Genomic DNA, 26,422 nt, shown 5'->3' with positions numbered 1-26,422 from the left:
CAAATAAAGATGGTGGTTGGAGAATGTGCACAGACTCAAGAGCAGTACATAAAATTAAAATCAGGTAAAAATTTCCTTTACCTCGCATTGATGATTTATTGGTATTTCTTAAGTGGTGGTAGATATTTCTCTAAGATAGATCTAAAAAGTGGATACTATCAAATCAGGATTAGAGAAGGGGACAAGTGGAAGACAACCTTCAAGACTAATGTTGGCTTGTATGAATGGCCAATAATGCCATTTGGACTATCTAATGCACCCAACACCTTTACGAGATTAATTAATGAGGTATTAATGGAATTCACAAGGAAGTTTTTGATTGTATATTTAAATGAAATCATGGTATACATTTAGTCTAAAGAAAAGAATTTAAGGAACTTAATGTATGTTCTAGAAAAGTTGTAGTAGGATAAATTATTAATTAACTTTAAAAAGTGTTCATTCATAAAAACAAAGCTTGTTTATTTGGGATTTGTCATATTTGAAAGTGGCTTGAAGATGGACACAAAGAAGATAAGAGTGATTGTATAATGACCTTCTCCTAAAAATGTATTTGAAGTTAGAAGTTTTCATGGTTTTAACTAGTTTTGATAGGAATTTCATTAGAGATTTTAGTTGGATGAGCACACCGATTGTAGAGACTATAACAAAGGAGAAACAAGCATTCCATTGGATTTTCAAAGTTGAGAAAGGATTCTAGTTGTTGAAGAAAAGATAACAAAGAAACTTGTTTTGATGCTACTATATTTTAATAATCCATTTCAAGTACAATGTGATGCCAATGATGAAGCAATTGGTGCCATGTTGAGTCAAGAGGAGAAGCCCATCATATATTACCACCAAGAATTAAATGAGGCAAGCATGAATTACACTTCTTACAATAAAGAGTTCTATGTTGTGGTTCAAATGCCGAAGAAATGGAGGCACTATTTAATCCCAAGGGAGTTTATTCTATACACTGAAAATCATGCCTTACATTATATAATGCAATAGCAAGGTTAAGGTAAAATAATGTGAAATTGATAGAATTCATACAAGCTTTAATTTTGTTTGAAAACATATCAGTGGCCAAGGTAACCGAATTGTAGGTGCCTTGAGTAGGAGTTTGATATTGTAGGAGAGCTAGATATAGGTAACGGGCTTTGATTTTATAAAGGAAATGTGTGAAAATGATTCAAATTTCAGTGAAGCTTATGAGGCATGAAGAAATCCAACAACTAGTGACAAAATAAAGTGGCTTGAATATATGTCATAGGATGGAATATTGTTTAAAATCTTCCAACTTTTCATTCCAAAATGTTCAATATGGGAAAATCTAATTGAAGAGAAGCACAATGGAGGTTTAATTTTCCATTTTTGGCATGTAAAGACCTATGAACAACTGAAACATTTTTATTTTTTGCGAAAAATGAAGAACGATGTTTAGAAATTTGTGAACAACTAAAGAAGGTGTCAACATGCAAAAGGTAAGAGTCAAAACATAGGGTTGTATACCTCTTTTCCCATTCTAAATAGGCCTTGGGATTTGGTAAGTATGGACTTTGTGTTGGGAATACCAAAAATACAAAAGGTAATGATTCCATCTTTGTATTGGTTGATATATTTTCAAAAAATGGCTCATTTCATTCCTTGCTTTAAAGCTAGTGATGCTACCCATATTACTAATTTGTTTTTCAAAGAAGTGGAAGGATTGCATGGAGTGACCATGAACATTGTCTAAGACACATAAAATAGATTATTAGGGCATTTTTGGAGAAATCTATGGAAGAATTATGGAACAGAGTTGAGTTTTAGTTCATCTTATCACCCCTAGACTGATGGAAAAACTGAGGTAGTCAACAAAAGGTTGGGGAATATATTAAGGAGCTTGGTTGGAGAGCGTCCAAAATAGTGGGATCAAGTGTTGGACTAGGGAGAAATTATTTCTAATGATTCTACAAATATAAGTACAGGTCAAAGTCCGTTCCAAATCATATATGGAAGCACCCTAGGGGATTTCATAGTCTCAAAAGTTTGGGACAAACTCAATAAAGGAGAGTAGGAGGAGAATAATTTGCTACAACTATGCAAGGAATTCATGAGCGGGTGGAATACAAGCTACTGGAAAGCAACCAAAAATACGAAAGTAAAGAATATTTGAAAAGGAGAGAATAGATCTTTGACATGGGTGAGTTATTCCTAACACATTTAAGTAATGAATGATTTCCTAGAGATTATAAAAAACTGAAATTTTAAAAAAATTGGACCTTGCAAGATCCTCAGGAAATTATCAAATAATGCTTAAGGGATAGAGTTTCCATGAGGGATTGAAACCCCTCCTATATTTAAAGTTGAAAACCTATATAAGTGTCAGCCAAATGAGACAGATCAAGCAACAAACAGAAATGAAGAAAAGCAACAGATCCAATGGAAAAACGAATTATCAACAACAAAGCCTTTGTAGACAGAGAATATTTTAGACATGATATTAGTTAACAGGACAAGGGGAAATGTGTTTTATGGATTTTTGTTCAAGGGGAAGAATAATTCAGTAGCAAATACTACTTCAATGATTTCTACATTACTATAGAAATGTGGTAGTTGGAGAACTCATGGTCAAAATCCCATGAATTTTTTTTTCATTGGGAGTCTGATGCAGGGGCATTGGTTAAGTTCGAGTTTGACCTCTAGAAGATCAAAACAATTTACAAGAGGAGTTGTTTCATCAATATTTTCTTTATGTTATGAGTAGATTAGGAGAATAAATTCAATTTTCCATGTAATAGTTATTGTTAGCATTTTGTTAAGGAAGAGGATTGAAGCTTGATATTAAGCCAAAATTGGCTCATCAAATCCTTTTCTCAAGGATTTGGATGCAACCCTGAATGTTTTTATCAAGACTTGAATAATGGGAAAGGTTGGATATGTATGTGTGAATCAACTCACAATGAAACCTGTGTATAATTCGAATACATTCAATCCCATGTACGTGTTTATCCTATGCATGTCGTTGTGTTGAAATCGTTGTCTAATAGCCTTTTAATTAATGCAATTGATTTAGATTAGAGTGGCATAGTGGAAGCCTTAGTTTTGGATCAACGAAACCCTGTTGCAATTCATGTTCCTCTTTGTTCATGGCCAAAGCATGAGTATTCATAAAAAGGTCGAGATTTAATTTTTTGTGTAAATGTGAATCTGTCAATAGGCATACAACAATTACTATATGAATTCCCATCTTGAGACTTTTCCCTCAGGGTTTCCAAGAGGAGGCTTATTTAAAAAGCGTCGAGACAAATTTAAAATGATGGGATAAAATTGGCCAACAAGAGACAAGGATAGTTTTGTTCCCCAAGACCATTAGTTGACATAGACAGAAATGGGGTTTGATCCAACATGTGTCACAAATATTCCCATCCCAAGGGTTTTTTCCCAGGAGTTTAAAAGGAAGGCACAAGGGTGGCTCAAAAATAAAACTTTGAGGCCTGGGATAAGTAGTTGATGAAAACATAAGACTGGCTAACAATTAATATGAAGTTTTTATTCCTCAAAAATTTTTCCCTAGAAGTTTCGAAGGGAGGCGGAAGTGTGCTCCATATAAAATTGTCGAGGTCTGAGATTAAGGTAAATGTCATAGGTTGTGGTCGTGGGACCCTTTCCTGCTCTTCAAAGGGGTGTAAAGTGTTGGTTCACATTAATATCTATGAAGGATTATCACCATGCCCCTTTTGCATACACCATCACACACACACACACACACATATAAAGTCCTAGTGGCATGCACTAGTACACCCTAACAAATCTTTGCCTTCGATGATTGAAGGATAGTCATCTTTTTGGTTCCTTATAATCCTTTCCTGACCTTTATACTTTGGAAATATGTAACTTCTCACTCCAAGATCATAATTGAGCAAGCGTATAATCATTAGAAAGCTCTCAACAAGAAAAACTATCCTTTGAACTAAAAAATAAAAGCTAGAGACATTGCCAAGAAATATTTTTAAGCGAGAATCCATACATCCACCTACCTAATGATGATTAGGGGGATGAGTATGTGACACAAATTACCTATAGGAAGTTTTTACCCTAATGGCCATCTCTCTTATTCATAAGAAGTTTTTTTCATGTAATATGGGTTCTTAGAATATGTTGTAATGTTATTTATTGGTCACATTAATTGATGTAATTAATGCCATTATGATATTACATGTAGCATTTAAAGACATCATTTGTGGGGATTTTATGTCCATGTAATGTGTTAATACTAGATCTATTTGGATCTTTTATAGAGATTTTATTTTTCTAGTGGCAACATATTTTGATGTAATTAAGGCCACTATGATGTGTAACATTTGTGGGACATTTATCTACATGTCATGGGACATCATTAAGTTTATGGGTCATGTAAAGGATCATTTATTTTGCTAGTGGCCACATATATTGATAAACTCATGTCATTATGATTGCAATTACCACATTTAAAGCCATTAATTTCATGGGGCATTTATATAGATGTATGGGGCATCATTAGATTTAATGGGGTTTACTGAAGCATTTATGTGGCTCCTTGTTACTTGATGTAGGAAATTAAATGTATTAGTTGGTGAGTTATTTTGATACCCAATTTTCATTTTGTGAAGTGGTCTTACATATTTTGAGGCTTATATATTGAGGAAGTATTTAGGGAATTATTTATCTATTGGTGTGGATAATCCATCAAGGTGGACTAATGAGAAGTATAATGTCTAGTATCTCAATGTAGATTCTCGTGCAAGTTGGCTTAATTTAGAGCCTTGTAGATTGTGGAATTTTGTAGATATTTATCCTTGAGGGATCTTGGATGCTTCATTGTAGTAGGGATCCAAATTTGATCATCATACATATATTGGTGCTTTTAGGGTGGAAAAATTAGAGGAATTATCTTATAGGGCATGTTTCAATGGAAAATTCTAGTTTGGAGAATTTGAGTTTAGAACCTTCCAAAGCCATTATGAGGCATCAAATGAAACTTTTTAGGGTCACATGTTTGTGAGATTAGATCCACCCCCTCGATGCTCATCTACACTCTAATACCTTTCCTATTGTGTGAAAATCATCTCAATCATAGCTTGCATGTTAAAGTTATTCCTCTCACAAGTTGACCTACCTTGTTAACCACCATGGTACAAGTGCATTCCATTTTAGCTCCCATTACTCACAAATGGCCTAGCCATGTGTGGAATTTTAGGAAGATTGTATAAGGTCAAAAACCTTATCAGTAATTGAGGGTTGAGGGGTTGAAAACCTAAATCTAGATGGCTATCGAGCTATGTTTAATACCATGCCACTAAGAGGAGAAATATTTCAATTTTTTAGCATTATACTTATTCCATAGTTGAGAAAAAAATTCTAGGAGTTGTACTTTAAGAGCATAAAAGTGGAGGAGGAGGACTCTATAGTAGCCATTCAGGCCATAGTTTCAAAAGGTAACTCCAAGGTGAGTTCCCATTCATTTGCATGTGATTTTTTATAATTGAAGAAAAGAAAGAAGAGGATAGGCCTCACCTTTATCTTGGTTTTCTCTTGTATTGGGCTTCCTAGGATAATTGTTTTGTTCATTTGTGTGGAGTCCATGTTCCTTTTCTTTCCATTTCATATTTTAGTTACTTCATAAATTCAAGCAAAGGAAGTAATTAATTAATATGGGATCTAAGGAAAATTAGTTATGTAGCATAAGATTTCAAAAAAATATAAGATCTATTGACAAATTGTTCCAATGGAATATTAGTAGTAGCTTATAAATTAAGTAGGGACTGATGATTAATATTGTGGTAATTCAAATTGGATGTTTCCCCCTCAAATTTGAGGGGTTTTACCACTATACATTTCAGTTCCTTTTGTCTCTTGAATTTATTTATATTAATGGTGAATATTCGTTGGAGATTATACAATTATTGAACAAGAATTGTTATCTATTTCTAACATTGTATTGTATTTATTGATATAGTCTGACCAAATAAATATTTCATGATATTGTGTATGATTCATACTAATAAAATATTCACATACTAGATGTATTATCTTGGTTTCCACTCTTTCGATGTTTTAGATCAAATTCCTAAAAAGTGGATATAATGAAAGATTCAAGTTATATGAATGATCCCTTATACAAATATTTTGTATGAATTCTTAGTGAAAAGCTCAAGGTCAAGGACCAACTAGTGGATTTCTAGGCATGCATTTTTTATAAACATGCTTTCAATATACCATGAGGAAGACTTACCATGGTATTTTCAATATATATAAATAATAATATTTTAAAAATTAATATAAAGGTCCAACGTGATTAGATGCTAATATAAAAGGAGGGGAAATGAGTCCTCTAAAGTGGAAGATGAAAAGGGGTCCAAAAAGATAGAAAATAACCCTAAGTTTCTAGTGTTGCTTAAATTTATTAACTTTCATATTTTCATGGTGTGATCATTAAAACCCCCAACCACCAACCCGTTAGTTTAGGTGGTTCTTGGTGGGGAAAGCTTACCTTTCCTAACTATAAGGACATGAGGGTTGAGTACAAGTTATGAGGAGTGTAAGAGACTCCACCTCTGTAGGAATTTGAACCATCTCTCTTCTTGTGCACTCTCTTCATGTAGATTTGAAAGGGACTTGTTCATTCATCTAACAACTCTCATGCATTCTATCCTACTAAATTCTTCCATTTGATAATGCATTCACATGCTACATGCCCAACCATTATCATGGTAGAGACTATAATTTGAACATATAAGTGACCAAAGCGGAATGAGGATGAGAAATTTGTGAGATAAAGAGAGATGGAAGGATGCAAATGTGTGGGGACCTAACCTAGGTCTTCTAACTAAACTAAATTTATGATATAATTGAATTACAATAAGCATAAAATATAGCATGTTTACAAATCTACAATTACTTGATAAAAACGTACAACTAGAATTTAATCAACAACATATTAAACGTTTAAAAATTTTCATTTGCAATAATTTACATAAATGAAACAAAAAATGGAAGAATACCTGTTCCAGTGGCTTGGTTCGGATTCTCCTGACTCTATTGGGTTGTTCCTCTTGGCTACTCGATTGAATTTACCTCCCAGCCAACTAGAAATGATTTCTTAGCCCAGGGAACCTCCACAGGTTCCCTAGCTCTCTAAGCCAAAGTCCAACTAGTTGTAGTATGTCCCAGTTAAAACCAACACTCTCCAATAGATCCAATTTTGAATTCTCTCATTTTTCTCCCTTCTCTTTCTCCACATTTCTCCCCAAAATAAAATCCTCCAATGCCAAAACAAAGATGAAGGATTCCCCCTCTTCTCTCGCCCTCCTTCCCTTCTATGTCTCTTCCTCCTATCCACCTCAACCACCTATCATTAATGTCATGCCCACCTCCTCATCATTTTATTTTAATATCCTTGACTTTTCTTACCATATCTTTTCCAAAGTATATTTGAGAAGACACTTTGAGAATATAAATATGGATATTTAATTTATAAATAAATTGGAGAATACCATATGTTATCCAAAATTAGATTTGAGAAGACACCTTGGGAATATAAATATGGATATTTAATTTATAAATAAATTGGAGAAGACCATATCTTATCCAAAAGTAGATTTGAGAAGACACCTTTGGAATAGAAATATACATATTTGATTTTGAAATAAATTGGAGAAGACGATATCTTATCTAAAAGTAGATTTGAGAAGACACCTTGGGAATAGAATAATAACAAATAGTTAAAGTCACATTAGTAAAATAAAATTTCAGATTCACAAGTGTAGGTTTATACCAATATTACTTAATAATTGTAAGTCAATATCTGCATGTTAATTAAGCACTAATCAAAATTACCCTGATAGGATCAAGTAGGGCATTACATACACCCCTTATTTAGAAAACGTCGTCCCAAAGTTAGAGTAAAAATGACACAAAGAGTTTCAAAGAAGTTTGACAATAAGGCATAACAAAATAGAGAGAGATATAGTAGTCAAATTAAGTAAGTCAAGCAATGATACCACTTCCCATCAAGAGTCTCCAACTAACCTATAGTCTCCTATCCTTCCTAAGCTACTTCTTCTCCCATCCTATTCATCCTCTGTTGCAATATACTATGACATCGACTATACTGATCTAACCAATGCTAAAACCAATATTTCAAAAGCGTCAACTATATTGACCTAACTTCCCCAGTAGACAATTGGAAATCGTCATCACATGTCTAGGGGAGCGTATCCATCACTTCCCTCCCACAATTCCAAGCTTGGAGGCTACACAGTTGGAAATGCGTCCACACCTCCTCAAAACTAGGGTCAACACCCTAATATGGGCCACACTATGGCGCTAGTTGGATACTTATCGTTGCATAATTCAGTCAGGAAATCATGTCACCTGTCATTTACACTTTATCCATATCACAATAGTGCATATCAAGTAGGTACAAAATGCAATAGAAAAATGTACATCATACCTTTCCTCATTCGATGTCTCAACATTCCTCCATCAGAAGCGTAGATCTTGGTTATCATATAGTTTTTTCCAATCTGCAGGTTGGTTCTGATTCATGCATATAAATAACAACAAAATATATATAGATAAGTGATCTTAATCATCATGTTATTTAGTCTAGCATCCATGTGTCAATTTTGTACTTCATAACAACATACTAGAAATAAATCTTACATTAAATAAATCATAATTTTGATAAGTCATTCATTAGATAAATAATATCCCCTTAAGTCATACATCAAACAAAAATAACTCTGATATGTCGTACAATAGATAAATCATAACCAAGTAAGTCATACATTAGGTAAATCATACATCAAATATTTTTATAAAAAATACCTAATCTATCTAATGATTTATATAAGTATTTCATTTGTTCAACTAAAATGCATCAATATTACATAGCGTTCTGTTGTGGCCACCAACAACCCCCCCTCCTTATTTAGTATTAGCAATAACACCAGGTAAGTGGGGACCCTTAGTAAAAAATTCAATTTAGATTTATGTATTATACTCCTTAAGAAAACATCGCATTGCGCAAAGAAGATAGGACATTTCCTTGTGAGTAAAATAATAAACTGCGAAAATGCGACGCGAATTTCATCGCATCGCATGCATTAAGAAATGCTCATATTCGAAAACCTTAAAAAATCACCGATGGCCGATATGCGACATCGCATATCGCAAATATCGCATAAAAAACACATAATCATTTAACGAATTGTAACAATCTGCGATCTTGCGATAACGCGATACTGCGATCTACGGTCTTGCGATCGCGCGATACAGCGATCTGCGATCTTGCGATCACGCGATACAACAATCTGCGATCTTGCGATAAACATAATCGGGCAACCCTACGATAACACATCTTAATGAAAATACGATAATGCGATACTGCGATGATGTGATGCTGTGATGCGAGTCGTAGAAATTGCCCATCGCAAATTTTCCCCCGGCTCAACATTCAAGAAAAGCTGTCCATAAACCAAAAATTGGATACGCGCCTTAATGAAAATTAATGAATGTACGCCAAGTGTTAATGAAAGAAAGTTTTGTGTTTTTCGAAGAGTTAGTTCACGTCAGGTGGCATGTTTTTGTACATCCGTAGAGCTCAGAGCTTTCTTGTCAATTTTTATTATCATTACTCTCTCCTTATGTGTAAACTGCAGGAATGAAAAACCGGAACAACATGAAGCAATGTGCAGGGAGCGATTAAGGAAAAGGGTAAAGCTCCAATGCTCGAAACAGAGAAGAAATGCCCTCATGAATGGATACCGCATGCAATAGAGCCGCAAAATTCTAGAGCGGTGCTGAACTATCCATTACAGATCTGTCAGTTAGAGCCATGGTTGAAAGAGTAGTTGAACAATGCTGATATCAACAGGCGATTTAACGCTCAAGGTCAAAAGCTCACAAAAGCAGTATGTTGACAAAATTTTGAAGCTTATACCCAGTGAAGGAAAAGGCGCTAAAGGCGAAAAATGCACCAGAAAGGCCCGGATCAAAGAACGGAGGCAGTTTCTGATGCACGATTAACGCCTAGCGCTAATCGCGCATCGCTAAGAAAATTGCTCAAAAAGCAAAGTCCCTAACTGCTTAGTCACTCGTAAGCCCAGAAAACACAAGAAGGCAAAGGTAGAGGCAATTTGAGGGTTAACAAAGTGAAATTTGGATTATTACTGAGCATACACAGTAAATCCACATAGCCAGAGGATGATTCTTAAGTATATCTTCTATTTTGCTGAAAAAATGGTGCCAGCGCTTGCAATTTTTGTTTTCTTAGCTCAACCAAAAGCGGAAGACAGTCAGCCGACTCTACCCAGGCAAATATTGAATGCTCGCAACATTAAGGAGCAAATGCAGAAATAGTTAGATATTAGATTTAATTTTTAGAAATAGTTATGCTTATAAAAAGGGCGGTCATTTAAACCGTATCCTGAATCTGTGTAATTAAGTTATTTAGTTAGTAGTATTTAAACCCTTCTCATGCATTTAGAGAAGGGTCCAGAAATTTATCAAAAACTTGTCCTTAGAACATGCACTTTTGCACCCTCAGAGGAGGTTTTGGTGAATGAATGGATCAAGATTTGTTGATGTTTGCATTTGATATCTACTACTGATGTTGCACTCCTGTACTCTTAGTAGATGTTAGAGAAAGGAGAGATAAATCATTGTTGCTTGAAGCTTATGAGTAGGACCAGTCATAAATGATACTTTTATCTCTTGACCTTTTCTACTTATATGTTAAAGTGATATACAGTTTTTAGTTGTTTATATGTTATTGCATGAATGCTTGAGTTACCATTTGACACTTTTGTACGGTGGTAGCTATTTATTTATGTTTAATGTATGAATAGCTTATTATGCAATATGTTGTTCACAACTGTTTTGCCTAACTTTTTATGCGAAATAGTTCATCTTAATTGATTTCCTTTCTTATAATCGCTGAATGATCTTTATTACCAGTTGTTATTTGAAATCTCTTTAGATCGCATAATAGAAGAATTACATCCCGGGTTAGCATAGATTAGATGTGCTGTTTTTATTAGATTACAATAGCGTAGAATTAGATTAAAGTTTGAATTAGAATAGCTTAGATAGGAATTGTTAGATCAGCAACATCCAATTCTACACACACACACACCCATAGATTGGGAAACTGGTCCCATTATCCCCAGTCGGACCTGCTATACCAAACGGATAAGGAGCTGCCAACCAAGGTCCGGACCGGGCGGGTATCCCCCTTGTTGTCGACCCGATTTTCGGGGCTTCAACATATTTGGCGCTAGAAGGAGGGCCTGAACTATGAATGGCAAGTAAATCCAAATCTGAATACCATTCTGAGAGTAAATCGCCCTCATCATCTCCTCTGACTTCCCCATTACATTTAAATCCAGCGTTAGAAGTTGCTTGAGTATCAACCGCTGCTACACACCCTGATATTTCAGACCAATCTACCATTGAACCTACTGAAGTCGAATCCCTGATTCATAAACTTCAGCGATTTTCCATCTCCCCTCAGAGGTCTGATAAATCTCAAGGCAGCGTGACTTCGCAGTACAACCCTGCTCATCCCCTGACCAGGCTAAAGAGTGAAAATTTTGGCGTTCAGCCAACCGAATTACCTCTTCCCACCAGGAAAGAGCGAGGAAATCACCGCAAGAGTCTGACAGTGAGACTCTTTCGTCTGCATCATCCATCTCAACTACTTCAACGTGAAGTCAACCATCCACACCTCCACTCCAGATCATCGTCCATCCGTCCACTGGAGCCCCCACAACCCCTCTTCAATCATCTACGATCATAGTATCCTCATCCTCCCAGCCATAGGGATCATCTTCTGCACTTTCCTCTGTTAACAGTTCAACAATGGCCCAGTCTCCATGGAACAAACCTGGGGTAGTCTTAATGCCTGCACCCTTGAGTCAAATACCGACCCATCCTGAGAAATGGCTGCCTAAATTCAATCCCAAGGCAAGCATGCTAGCAGAAGAGCACATAAACAACTTCATGCTTTCCATTAATCTTAATGGAGTTACTAATGAAGATGTTGTTGTTCGACTTTTTCCCTATACACTGCAAGGGACAGCGGGATCATGGTACTTTTCATTACCCTCCGGATCCATCACAAGTTGGGACATCTTCCAGGACCAATTCCTAACCAAGTTTGGTGATGACAGATCAACGACAACGTTAATCAATGACCTATCCAATCTTAAAGCCGAAGCTAGAGAGCCTATTAAGGATTTCAATTTACGGTTCAACAAAATTTTCAACAAAATTCCTACTGCTTCCCAGCCCAACGAAGAAGTACGATGTGAATGGTATATTACCGCTTTGCCATCAAACATAGCCATCTTCATGGACAGGGCAAATAAAATAACCTTAGCCGATAACATGAAGGAGGCGATAGCAGTAGAGAAACGAATAATAGCCTTGGAAAAGAGATCCGCGATAGAGGAACGTAAGTCCAAAAAAGTCACCTTCAAGGAAGACTCCAAGAAGAAACAAGCAAAAGATCCTTTTGATTTGGAAGGATTGCAGAAAGTTCTAAAGACCATGTCCAACGAGATGGTCGACATAAAAAAGAAAGTAGCAGAAACTTCTTCTAAAAAGCCCTACAGAGCTTTTAAAAGAGGTCCTTCAATGGATGTAAAGCCGCCCAATGCCATTTCAAATGCTGAATCCTAGGAAGAGGAAGAAGAAATTGCCACTGAAGGGCAAACCGATGACGAAGAAGTTGTGGAATTACAAGGAATGTGGGATTTCATCCTCCCACAAGAAGAAGATCAAGAAGTATTTCCAGTTAGCACACGAAGCAAAAATCAGCTTGATCCTCCCCAAACTACCCCTAAGCAGAAGAGTGCAAGCTCTGCAACAAAGGATAAAGTCGCGACAAAGAAAACAACATCTAAAGCGACTCAAACTAGCCCAGTCCAAGCCGATGAAACGACTCCATCGAAAACACTGATAGTGTAGGATGAAATGGAGTACAATATTATTGATGACATGAAGAATACTAGGGCTAATATCACCCTTTACGAACTGAGCAAGTTGAAACATAAACATAAGATAATGATGAAAGAATTACATGTCGTGCCAGTTGCACCTTTGCCTGCCACTGTAGTTTCTCAAGATTCCCATAACATGGGAAGACCTCCAACTAACGCGATCAGTAAAATTGATCCAAATGACATCGCCTTGATTGGAGGAAGATCAAGATCTCACACTCCCCCATTTCTCCTTACTTATGAAATCTTCAATAAAATTGTGCACAATTGTTTGGTAGATTTCGGTGCTTCATCGAATATTTTACCCAAATCTATATGTGCCAAATTAAATGTTCAACCACATAAATCCGCAGTGCGCATATTTTAGCTCGATCGATATCAAGTCAAAGTTATTGGCGAACTAAATCAAGTAACCATAAGATTGTCATCCAACCCGAAGGTATGTCAGGTTATTGACATTCTAGTTGCTGATATCCCAGAATTCTATGGCTTAATTCTTAGCAGGGATTGGTTAGAGAAACTCCATGGATACTTCGCAACCGATTGGTCGCACATGTGGCTGCCCTACAACGGTAAACTGAATCAAATAAAAGTTGAACGAGAGCTACACCAGAAGTACATAGTAACGGAGTTAGAGGGAGAAAATGAACCGGTAGCGTATAATAGCAGTATCATTGGCAATTACTCGGTAGAGTCTTTCCTCGGCAATTTCAATGCTCATGCGTCACCTTATTTAGAAAATTCTGTTTTGTCCCAAGTCGAAAATTTTTCTCGAACTGATAGTTCGAAATGTATTAATTTTTTAGATAAACCTGTAAATAAATCTTTGTTTTGGAAATTATTTTTTGATGGCTCTAGATCTAACGAAGGAGCAGGAGCAGGATGCGTTCTGATTAGTCCAGAAGGAGATAAAATCATGCTCACATGCAGACTCGAATTTGATTGCACAAACAATATAGCAGAATACGAGGCTTTGTTTCAAGGCCTGTACAAAGCAATCGGGTTAGATGTCAAGTATCTTCAAGTCTTTGGAGACTTTGAGATTGTGGTTAAGCAAGTACGTAACACTATACATTACTTATCAGGTCACTTAAAACACTATCAATCTTTAGTACAAGATTTGACTGAGCATTTCATAGCGTTTAATATTTCTTCAATCCCCAGACTCCAAAACACAAGTGCAGACCTTCTGGCTAACGTAGCTTCTAAGTTTATTCCCTCTGAAGATTTTAGTCCAGATAGATTCTCAATAGAATTAATCTTTAGACTGTCCATTCTTGACAACATCACAAATTGGAGAGTATTCAATGACGATCCTGATATCGTAAATTTCCTCACGTCTGAAGGATCCTACTCCAATCAAATAATTGACGAAGACTAGCACGATCAACAACTGCAACAAAATAGCACTAATAATGCTATACCGAAGTCGGTGGTCAAGTTAGAAGACTTATACGATTTGAAAGATCGGTTTAAAAGGTCTACCAATTCAAAACTCTACAGTTCAACCTTGAACTATGAATTAGTAAACTTAGGGACCGATGCTAAACCACAAAACATTAATCTAGGCCTCGGCCTAGCCCCTAAAGAGAAACTAGCGTATATTCGTCTTTTGAGACAATATAAAAATGTTTTTGCCTGGAATTATGATGAGCTGAAAACATACGACACTTCTATCATCCAGCATACTATTCCCATGATTGATAACGAAAAACCTGTCCAACAAAAGCTGAGAAAGATCCACCCCAATTTAAAAAATCAGATAAAAACTGAGCTCAATAAGTTACTAAAAGCCAGGATAATCTATCCCGTCAGACATTCCAAATGGGTCTCCAATATGGTACCCGTTAGAAAGAAAAACGGAGATATTAGTATTTGCATTGACTTTCAGAACCTTAACAAAACCTGTCAAAAAGACAATTTTCCTCTTCCACCTATGGAGCAGATACTGCAGGCGGTGGTGGCCTCAGAATTAATGTCTTTCTTGGATGGATTTTCAGGGTACAATCAAGTGTTGGTACATCCTGATGATCAGTTGAAAACCACATTCAGAACTAAATGGGGCACATACGCATATCAGAAGATGCCATTTGGTTTGATTAATGCTGGTGCCACATTTCAGAGAGCCATGGACATCGTATTCAAAGGTTTAGTCAATAAATCTATAGTAATTTATTTGGATGATATAACAGTGTACTCGAAGAAACGAAGCGATCATCTCAAAGACCTGAAACAAATCTTTCAACGGTGTTTAAGGTATGGAATTTCACTTAACCCAAAGAAATCTTTTTTCGCGCTAAGTGAAGGGAAACTTCTAGGATTCATAGTGTCAAAATCCGGTATTCACATTGATCCCGACAGAATCAAAGAAATTTTTGAAATATCCCTACCTCATAACAAAAAAGCCATGCAATCTTTCCTTGGTCAAATCAATTTTGTAAAGAGATTCATTCCAGATTTTTCGCGAATCATGTCTCCTTTTCAAACCATGATTAAAAAGAATTCAAATTTTAAATGGGGTCAAGATGAACATGAAGCATTCAACCTGATCAAGCAAGCTATTATTAATGCTCAATCTTTAGCAACCCCGTATTTTTCAGAATCTTTTATTTTATACACATTTGCCTCAGATAAATCATATGCTACGATTCTAACTCAAGCGAATCAAGAAAAAGCGGAAGCTCCAATTGCGGTTTTTAGCTCAAATTTACAGGGTGCTGAACTCAATTATTCAGACGTGGAGAAACAGGCTTATGCTGTTTTCAAAGCGGTCAAATACTTCAGACCTTTCCTACTTAAAACCCATACTAAGATCATAGTACCGTTTCCAGCGGTAAGGAATCTTCTAGTACAGAAGGATGTAGGTGAGAAAAGGGCCAATTGGGTCACTGCCTTACAAGAATACAACCTTGAGATCAAACCAGCAAACATTGTAAGAGGTCAAGGCTTCTGCAAAATGCTGGCCGGAGCATCACAAATTTCTGAAACTCCATCTGAAGAGGTACAAATGTGTGAGGTAAGCCTAAACGATGCAGAATCATTATATGTTGATATCATTTATTATCTTAAGAACGGGTATGCTCCTTCACACCTTGATCATACTAAGAAAAGAGCTCTCAGATTGAAAGCTAAACAATATCAGCTCATAAATGATATTCCTTTTAGAAAAAATTATGATTCTTTTCTTCTTAGGTGTCTTGAAAAAACTGAAGCTGAAAAAGTTTTGTAGGAACTCCACAATGGGCCAGCAGGCGGACACTATGCTGGAGATTCTACTGCACATAAAATCTTATGCACAGGATATTACTGGCCCACGCTGCTCAAAGACTCGCACAGTTACGTGAGGCAACGTCAAGTCTGCCAAACTACTGCTGGAAGACAGAAAAAGCCGTCCCTGCCACTACAGCCGGTAAACATCGAGCAACCTTTCAGTCAGTGGGGCTTGGACATAATAGGTGAGATTGTTCCTCACTCTTCTAAGCAGCATAGGTACATCCTCACGGAAACAGAGTATTTTACTAAATGGGTAGAAGCAGTTCCGCTCAAGGCAGCTAATTCTGAAAATATTATTGAGTTCATAGATCAATTTATAATCACTAGGTTTGGATTGCCATCTGCTTTAATGTTTGATAATGCATCATACTTTTCTGGAAATGCAATGACTGAATTTGCACTTAAAAGAGGATTCAAACTTAAATATTTGGCCAATTACTATCCGCAAGGTAATGGGTTAGCTGAGTCAACAAATAAAAACCTAATCAGGATTATTCAAAGAACAGTTGACAAGAATCAAAAGAATTGGCACAAAGCTTTGGTATATTCTTTATGGGCAGATAGGATAACACAAAAATCTTCAATCGGTACTTCTCCCTTTAATTTAGTTTATGGGAAAGAAGTGGTTCTTCCAACTCACTTAGCCATTCCCTCTTTGTCTTTAGTACAATACATTGATGAAGTACCCACTTCCTCCTTACAGCTGAGACAAATGGAAATAATTAAATTAGAAGAACAACGAGAACAAGCTAAGAAAATGCATGCTCATCATCAAGCGCTAGTAAAATCCTCTTTTGATTCAAACATAATGACCAGAAAATATTTTTAGATGGGAGATTTAGTTTTAAAATGGGACAAAGCTCATGAAGAAAAGGGAAAACATACAAAATTTCAAAGGATGTGGCTTGGTCCTTTTCAGATTGTTGAAGTCATAGGTCCATCAACATTTGTGTTACAGGATTTAGCAGGTAAGAGGGATCCTTTGCCTGTTAATGGACAAATTCTCAAAAAAATATTTTCCATAAAAGATTATTCTTCTATTTTTGTAGAATAGTTTTTCTTTTCATAATAAAACCAGTTGTGAGTGGTTACATTAGGTATTTACGAAAAAGACACCAATTCTCTTTTAGATTTTGAGCTTTTCTCTTGTATAAATAGCAAATGTTTTGGAAAATTGATCTTTATTATTGACAGATACAGTTAAAAACTTTAACCCAGATATGATACTAGTTTCAACTTCAAAAAATTTGATGAAAGCAACCTTTAGTGAAGAAATTGTTTTATATCAACATAATGAAAGGTATCAATAACAAAATGAAGATTCTCTGTAGAACAGTTGTCCAAAAAAACTCTATTATTGTCGTCGAGAGCTATCTTAAGGAAACAATGACTTCCTCCCTACTAAGGAAAATCGCAGCTTTCAGAGGGATAATCCAAGGATACACTATATCTTGAAGAATAAGAGGTCACATCACGAACTGGCTTATCATGATCACAGATATTATAACTTGCTGACTTTGCCAATACTGTCTACCACAACAGGGCAATGACTCAAGATTGTTGCAATCAAAAGACAAGGGGTCTCATCATGAGCCAGCTTGTTCAGCAAAGATATAAATCAAGTGAATGATTGTGTCATAATTTGGCTACCAAACCAAGACATTGTTCTTTAAGAATAAAAATAAAATCAAAGCAATAAGTGTGAATATGGATTTTTCTTTGAAAGTTGTAGGTCACCTTAAGTAGGATACAGGATCATTGCTGGGTAACAGGTAACCCTGTCGAGGCTATAAACGCCTGCTGGCAGCAGAGGCTCTACCTACGACAAATGAGCATATTTAAAAATGGTTTACAGAGGAGACTTTATTTTATCTTTACAAAACCAAATAATGGCTGATGTAAATACAAGGACTAGCCTGAGGAAGCAAATAATTAGAATAGAAAGAGGTTGAAACAAAATATCATTGACAGTTTAAAGCAGAATGTACTCTATCTGTCCATAACAAAGTTTAATTTTCTGAAAAATTTTCTGTTATGGAAGTTTGAAAAATTCAATAGAAAAACAGAGATAACTGGTTCTTCCAAGTGAATCGCCAATTGTTGTGGCCACCAACAACCCCCCTCCTTATTTAGTATTAGCAATAACACTAGGTAAGTGGGGACCCTTAGTAAAAAATTCAATTAAGATTTATGTATTATACTCCTTAAGAAAACATCGCATTGCGCAAAGAAGATAGGACATTTCCTTGTGAGTAAAATGATAAACTGCGAAAATGCGACGCGAATTTCATCGCATCGCATGCATTAAGAAATGCTCATATTCGAAAACCTTAAAAAATCATCGATGGCCGATATGCGACATCGCATATCGCAAATATCGCATAAAAAACACATAATCATTTAACGAATTGTAACAATCTGCGATCTTGCGATAACGCGATACTGCGATCTACGGTCTTGTGATCGCGCGATACATCGATCTACGGTCTTGCGATCACGCGATACACCAATCTGCGATCTTGCGATAAACGTAATCGGGCAACCCTGTGATAACACATCTTAATGAAAATGCGATAACGCGATACTGTGATGATGCGATGCGAGTCGCAGAAATTGTCCATCGCAAATTTCCCCCGGCTCAACATTCAAGAAAAGCTGTCCATAAACCAAAAATTGGATACGCGTCTTAATGAAAATTAATGAATGTACGCAAAGTGTTAATGAAAGACAGTTTTGTGTTTTTCGAAGAGTTAGTTCACGTCAGGTGGTATTTTTTTGTACATCCGTAGAGCTCAGAGCTTTTTTGTCAATTTTTATTATCATTACTCTCTCCTTATGTGTAAACTGCAAGAATGAAAACCAAAAACAACATGAAGCAATGTGCAGGGAGCGATTAAGGAAAAGGGTAGAGCTCCAATTCTCGGAAACAGAGAAGAAATGCCCTCATGAACGGATACCGCATGCAACAGAGTCGCAAAATTCCAGAGCGCTGTTGAACTATCCATTACAGATCTGTCAGTCAGAGCCATGGTTGAAAGAGTAGTTGAACAATGTTGATATCAACAGGCAATTTAACGCTCAAGGTCAGAAGCTCACGAAAGCAGTATGTTGACAAAATTTTGAAGCTTATACCGGGTGAAGGAAAAGGCGCTAAAGGCGAAAAATGCACCAGAAAGGCCCGGATAAAAGAACAGAGGCAGTTTCCGATGCGCGATTAGCGCCTAGCGCTAATCGCGCATCGCTGAGAAAATTGCTCAAAAAGCAAAGTCCCTAACTGCTTAGTCACTCGTAAGCGCAGAAAACGTAAGAAGGCAAAGGCAGAGGCAATTTGAGGGTTAACCAAGTGAAATTTGGATTATTACTGAGCATACACAGTAAATCCACATAGCTAGAGGATGATTCTTAAGTATATCTTTTATTTTGCTGAAAAAATGGTGCCAGCGCTTGCCATTTCTGTTTGCTTAGCTCAACGAAAAGCGGAAGACAGTCAGCCGACTCTACCCAGGCAAATATTGAATGCTCGCAACATTAAGGAGCAAATGCAGAAATAGTTAGATATTAGATTTAATTTTTAGAAATAGTTTTGCTTAGAAAAAGGGCGGTCATTTAAACCGTATCCTGAATCTATGTAATTAAGTTATTTAGTTAGTAGTATTTAAACCCTTCTCATGCATTTAGAGAAGGGTCCAGAAATTTATCAAAAACTTGTCCTCAAAACATGCACTTTTGCACCCTCAGAGGAGGTTTTGGTGAATGAATGGATCAAGATTTGCTGATGTTTGCATTTGATATCTGCTATTGATGTTGCACTTCTGTACTCTTAGTAGATGTTAGAGCAAGGAGAGATAAATCATTGTTGCTTGAAGCTTATGAGTAGGACCAGTCATAAATGGTACTTTTATCTCTTGACCATTTCTGCTTATATGTTAAAGTGATATACAGTTTTTAATTGTTTATATGTTATTGCATGAATGCTTGAGTTACCATTTGGCGCTTTTGTACGGTGGTAGCTATTTATTTATGTTTAATGTATGAATAGCTTATTATGCGATATGCTGTTCACAACTGTTTTTCCTAACTTTTCATGCAAAATAGTTCATCTTAATTGATTTCCTTTCTTATAATCGCTGAATGATCTTTATTACCAGTTGTTATTTGAAATCTCTTTAGATCGCATAATATAAGAATTACATCCCAGGTTAGCATAGATTAGATGTGTTGTTTTTATTAGATTACAATAGCATAGAATTAGATTAAAGTTTGAATTAGAATAGCTTAGATAGGAACTGTTAGATCAACAACATCCAATTCTACACACACACACCCATAGATTGGGAAACTGGTCCCATTATCCCCAGTCGGACCCGCTATACCAAATGGATAAGGAGCTGCCAACCAAGGTCTGGACCGGGCGGGTATCCCCCTTGTTGTCGACCCGATTTTTAGGGCTTCAACACGTTCATAAATAAAATTACATGGAACTACAAATAGAGCCTTAGCATAGGTAGATATCTAAGTAAAAAATGGGAATCATAGATTCTCAAAAAGTGAGGGGTAGTCACTATGTATAGCTTCCGCAACATGCGACACCTAAGTTGTCGGACCCTAAGGTCCAATATGTGTAATGGTTCGACCATTATGGTTCCCATGTCTAAGACCTGCAATTCCCTCCATTCCAGTTTGTGAGATTCATCAGAAACATAATATCGTAAAATAGATACATGAAAAACATCATGATTTTTATGCAAATGGGGTGGCAGTAAAATACGATAGGAATTTGGTCTAATATTCTCCTTGATTCTAAAAGGTATTATAAACCGAGGTGACAACTTCGTCCCTTTCCCAAACCGAATGGTGCTTTTGTTGGGTCAAATAGAAATAAAAACTTGGTCTCCTACTCCATAACTTAGAATAATCCTTTGTCCATCGTCATAACTCTTATGTCTATCTTGTGCTTCCTTTAACCTTTGTCGAATATATCTTACCTATTCCTCAAGTTCTTGCACCAATTCAGGCCCAACTATTACTCAGTCCTCCAACTTTTCCCAACTCACGGGTGTCCTACATGGCGTCCCATATCGAGTTTGATAAGGAGGCATCCTAATTGAAATGTGGTAACTGTTATTATATGCAAACTCTATTAATGGTAAGTACCTTTCCCACTGAGCCTGATTATCCATGACATACATTCTAAGCATGTCTTCCATAACCTGATTTACTCTTTCAGTCTACCCATATGTTTTTGGATGATATGCATTGCTCCGGTTCAACTAAGTTCCCAATGCTAACTACAAACTTGTCCAAAACCTAGATGTAAAGCGAGAGTCTCTATCCGAAATGATCTTTGTGGGTAACCCATGTAGTTGAATAATTTCACTTATAAAAACTTGTGCCACATAATTTACATTGCAAGTGTCTCTCATTGGGATGAAATGGGTGCTTTTGGTCATTTTATAAATTACAAGTAATATAGCATTTTTCCTTTGTGAAGTGAGTGGAAAACCAACAAAAAACTCCATAGAAATGACCTCCCATTTAGACATAGGGATGTCATGCAATTGTAGGAGTCTTACTTGGATGGCGATGATCAACCTTCACTTATTGGCATTCAAGAAATTTTGCAACAAACTGGACTATGTCATGCTTCATGCCTACCCAAAAGAAGAGTTTCTTCATGTCAACATAAATCTTCTTCACTCCAAGATGTACACAATAGAGTTCTTTATGTGCCTCTTCGCGGATGGTTCTTCTTATACTCCTTCCATAGGGATGTACTTTCTTCCTTGAAATCTCAATAGTCCATCTGGTTCAATGACATAACCCTCAAACTTTGGTTCTATCCACTTCCCACTCTGGAGTACTGATATAACCTTTAGATACCAACTATCATCAAAGAGTTTCTCTAACACATTTTCCCTCAAATTAACCCTCAAGGGTATGAGGGAGAAGGTTTGTGGCCTCCTGCTTGGTGCATCAATAACGACATTCTCATTTCCCTTAATGTATGAGATTCCGAAATCATACTAACTCATGAATTCGCTCCACCGCCTCTGCCTAGCATTCAAATCTCTATGAGTGAAGAGGTACTTCAAGCTCCGATGATTAGTTCTTAACTAAAAGCTTCCCTTGACGAGGTAGTGTCTCCATAGTTTCAAATCTAGAATCACTGTTGTTAAATCTAAGTCATGGGTAGCATATAACTCTTCATGTTTCTTCAACTTTCTATATGTGTAAGCTATTACTCCACCTTCTTGCATCAACATTGCTCCCAATCTCTGCTTCGAAGCATCAATGCAGACCGTGAAGTAGTTTTCCATGTCTGGGACTTGAAGGATCAGTGCCCTAGTTTGTAACCTCTTTAGTTTGGTGAATGAAGTGTCACATTCATATGTGCATTCATACTTGACCCCCTTTTGCTGTAATGTGGTGATGGGTTTTGCAATCCTCGAAAACCATTCCAAAAATCTGCGATAATAACTTGCTAGCCCGATGAAAATACAAACCTCATGAGCATTTTTTGGTACTGGACAATCCATTATGGCTTTTACCTTTTCAAAGTCAATTGAAATTCCTTCTCTTGAAATGATGTGCCCAAGATAATGGATTTTCTTTTGAAAGAAGGAACATTTTGATAATTTTCCATTACAACCAATTTTCCCTTAAGCAGGTCAGTACAACCCTTAGGTGATCTTCATGCTCATTTTCATTCTTGGAATACACAATAATATCATCCAGAGAGACTTGCACAAATTGGTCCAAATACTTTCTAAACACACCATTCATGAGACTCATGAATATTGTTGGTGCATTGGTCAAACCTAATGGAATAACTACGAACTCGTAGTTCCCAAACCGAGTCCAAAACGCAATTTTTTAGATGTCACCTTCCTTAATACTCAATTGGTGGTATCGAGATCATAGATCAACCTTTGAGAAAATTGCTGCTCCTTTCAATTGATCAAATAGGTCATCTATTCTAGGTATCAGGTACCTATTATTTATTGTATCTCGATTCAAGTCCCTATAACCTATGCATAGCCTTAAGGAAATATCCTTCTTCTTGGAAAAAATCATTGGCGCACACCAAGGTGAAATACTACCTGTAATAAATCCCAGGTCTAAAAGCTCTATTAACTACATTTGTAACTCACAAATTTATGGAGCTGTCATCCTATAGGGTGTCTTAGATATTGGTTCTACACCAGGTTTTAGGTCAATTGTGAAATCGATCTCCCTCACTGGTGATAATTCAAAAAATTCCTTGGGAAAAACATCTTCGAATTTTGACAAAATGGTGTGTTGATCCAGGGAGGGCCTTTTCTAGTCGCTTACAACCTCGACCACATATAGTTTACAATCTTTCCGGAGATATCATTTTACCTTGATCACGGAGATGAATCGTAGGGACACTCTTCTCTTGATACCACAAATCTCAATTGACCTACCTTCATCATCTAAACAAATCAACTTCTTTTTGACATAGTATAGTAAAGCTTAATGAGCTTCTAGCCAGTCCATTTCAATGATTACATCGTACAACCCTAGTGTTGTGATGTATTCCTTCAACTTAGTTATACACACCCCGAGGTTCACCTGACATTATTGTACACTAGGTCCTACTTCTTGTTTGATTGCAGAAGCCATTTCAACTTGTTTAAAGTCATCATGCTCATAGGATGCCAACCCACATTTTTCTAATGCAACTAGTCAAATGAAACGATTTTTAGTACCATAATCAAATAAAAATTTAAATTTTACATTGTTGATCATACCCAAGGTTTCTAACATGACATATTGGTGTTTAACTTGTTGGTTATCAACTATTGCATAGATTCGATGGTGGTTGCTTTCTACCCCCATTGGTGCTTTTCTTTCTCTACAGTTGTTACCAGTTTGTAACTTAGGACAGTCAAGCTAATAATGAGGTCCCCAACATCCCCAACAAGTGATGCGTGGTATACTCTAAACATAATGTTGTGGATTTATTTGGAAAGAGTTCCTTCCCCTGGGACCCCTGCGCCTACTTGTGGCTCCTCGCATATGACATTGATTTTCACGAGTCCTCGAAGCTGTAGGTGAACCTGCACTATAAACCATTGAAATCCCCATTTTCAATGCTCTAGGAACAACCCTGTTTCCATATGGCAGTGGCCTCAAACTTCCTCCCTCAGAGAACATACAAGAGGCCTTCCCCATAAATCTTGGTTGTTGTGGAAAAAATGATTTTGTTTCCATCTTTTAAGTTTAAGTGCTCTTTAACATAATGAGCATGTTCAACAACTTTTGCAACTGAGGATGGTTTCCACATCTGAACCATTACCCTAAACTTAGGATTCAATCCATAAATGAAACATTCCGCTTGGCACTGACCAATATCCATGTAGGAGACATACTTGATATTTGGACTATACTATACCCATTTTATACCTTTTGACGTATATTGTTTCACACATGTTCAACGACCATAATTTGTGTGGATAAAAAATTCAAATAAAACTACTAACCACATGAAGAAAGCAGCTTGCCACAAGAGTAACATGATATTACTATAATCTTATAAACCATAAAATTAGTGGGAAAAACCTAAAATCCTATAAACCTACCCAATGAAACGTAGGTTGCCCTATTTTTAATTTTTAATTTTTAATTTTGGTATCTTTCCAATGTGAAACTAAGGCTTCAAAGTGCAATAGTAAGAGATATCAAATTTGTTATATTTTCAAGTTTGACTTGTGACACTCCATACATTCATTGATTTCAATTTCAGTAAGCACGTGAATCAAGAAGGTAATGTGGAATACAAAATCCTCCTCGTAAGGAGGAGGAGGATTACTTCCGTACGCAAAATCCTCCTCGTAAGGAGGAGGAGGAGGAGGAAACAAGATTACTTCACACTCGAGTTGACCTTCACCAAAAGGTTGTCATCCTTCACTCACATGAACATAGTATTGCAAAGAAAAATGGTCATAAAGCAGAGGCTGGTGAAGATGTGTAAATGGAAGATCTTAATGATCATCTAACTATAAGAAATGACACTGTAGATAGTGATTTTGAGAGTTACAATCAATTAATGGTTGATTATTACGTATTTTTTAAGGTAAGTCTATAATTTCAATCTGAGTTGTTATTGGTGAATAATTACACCAGACTTTTAAAGATGTTTTCTCTTTATTATTTTTGATGGAAGTAAAAATAATAAAGAAAAACCGCATCGAAGTAAAAAGTATAAAGAGAAACTAATTATATTTAAAAATGTTTTCTTTGTAATTATTTTTAAAGATGTTCTCTTTGCTATTTGTTATTTATAGTTGAAGTATATAATATATATATATATATAGATATATATATATATATAAGCATGAGTATCACTTAATTATGAGAGTAAGAGTAAGATTTTGTTCACATGAGAATTCAAAATAATTCCAATGAAAATTCATCTCATGACAATTTAACGTAAACTTTATTAACATTTAAAAACAAATGTTATGTATATTTGCTTACAATTTTCCATTTGAGCAATGATCTCCCAAGTAGTAATAACATTTTTCCATTAAATGTTGATGAAAAGACAACACCCAATGGGCATTCAGTTAACTATCATTCCAGTTAAGTTTGACAAACGATAGGGCACAAACAAAGAGGGTTTTTTTTTCAAGGCAGATGATCGAGTTCCGATTTTTCATAGTTTCAGACGATTGCAAGTCTTAGTATATTGGTAAGAGAAAATGCTAGACAAGTATGATACAAATCTTCTTAACACTTTATCGACAATATTGAATTTTGGTTTTGCTACAAAGCAAGTGAGCGAGGAACCAATCTACTTATATGCATGCCCGAAGGCTTTCTTAAAGGAGGAGCCAATAGGGTGAGAGGACATGTGGTTTGCAACATGGAGAGGTCATTCCTGTGGATTTTTTTTTTTAAGATAGGGCATTTCCTCAAGCTTCTTTAACATGGCTTTCTTCACTAATAGGAATTTTGGTAGATGTAATTTTATAAAATGGGTTTAGTTATTTGAACAAATAAATTTGCAAGTGTGAGTTTAAATTAGTTGGAATTAGATGTTTTCTCATGTATGGGAATTGGATGTTGGGTGTGCAAGTGGGTCTTAGGTCCAAATTTTAAACCTAGGCTCTAAT

The sequence above is a fragment of the Pinus tabuliformis genome, chromosome 6 (assembly GCF_031772625.1).
Source record: "Pinus tabuliformis cultivar Carrire ecotype Pingquan chromosome 6, CPIR1, whole genome shotgun sequence".
Classification (NCBI taxonomy): Eukaryota; Viridiplantae; Streptophyta; class Pinopsida; order Pinales; family Pinaceae; genus Pinus; species Pinus tabuliformis.
The sequence above is the reverse complement of the archived record's forward strand: the minus strand, read 5'-3'. Positions refer to the sequence as shown.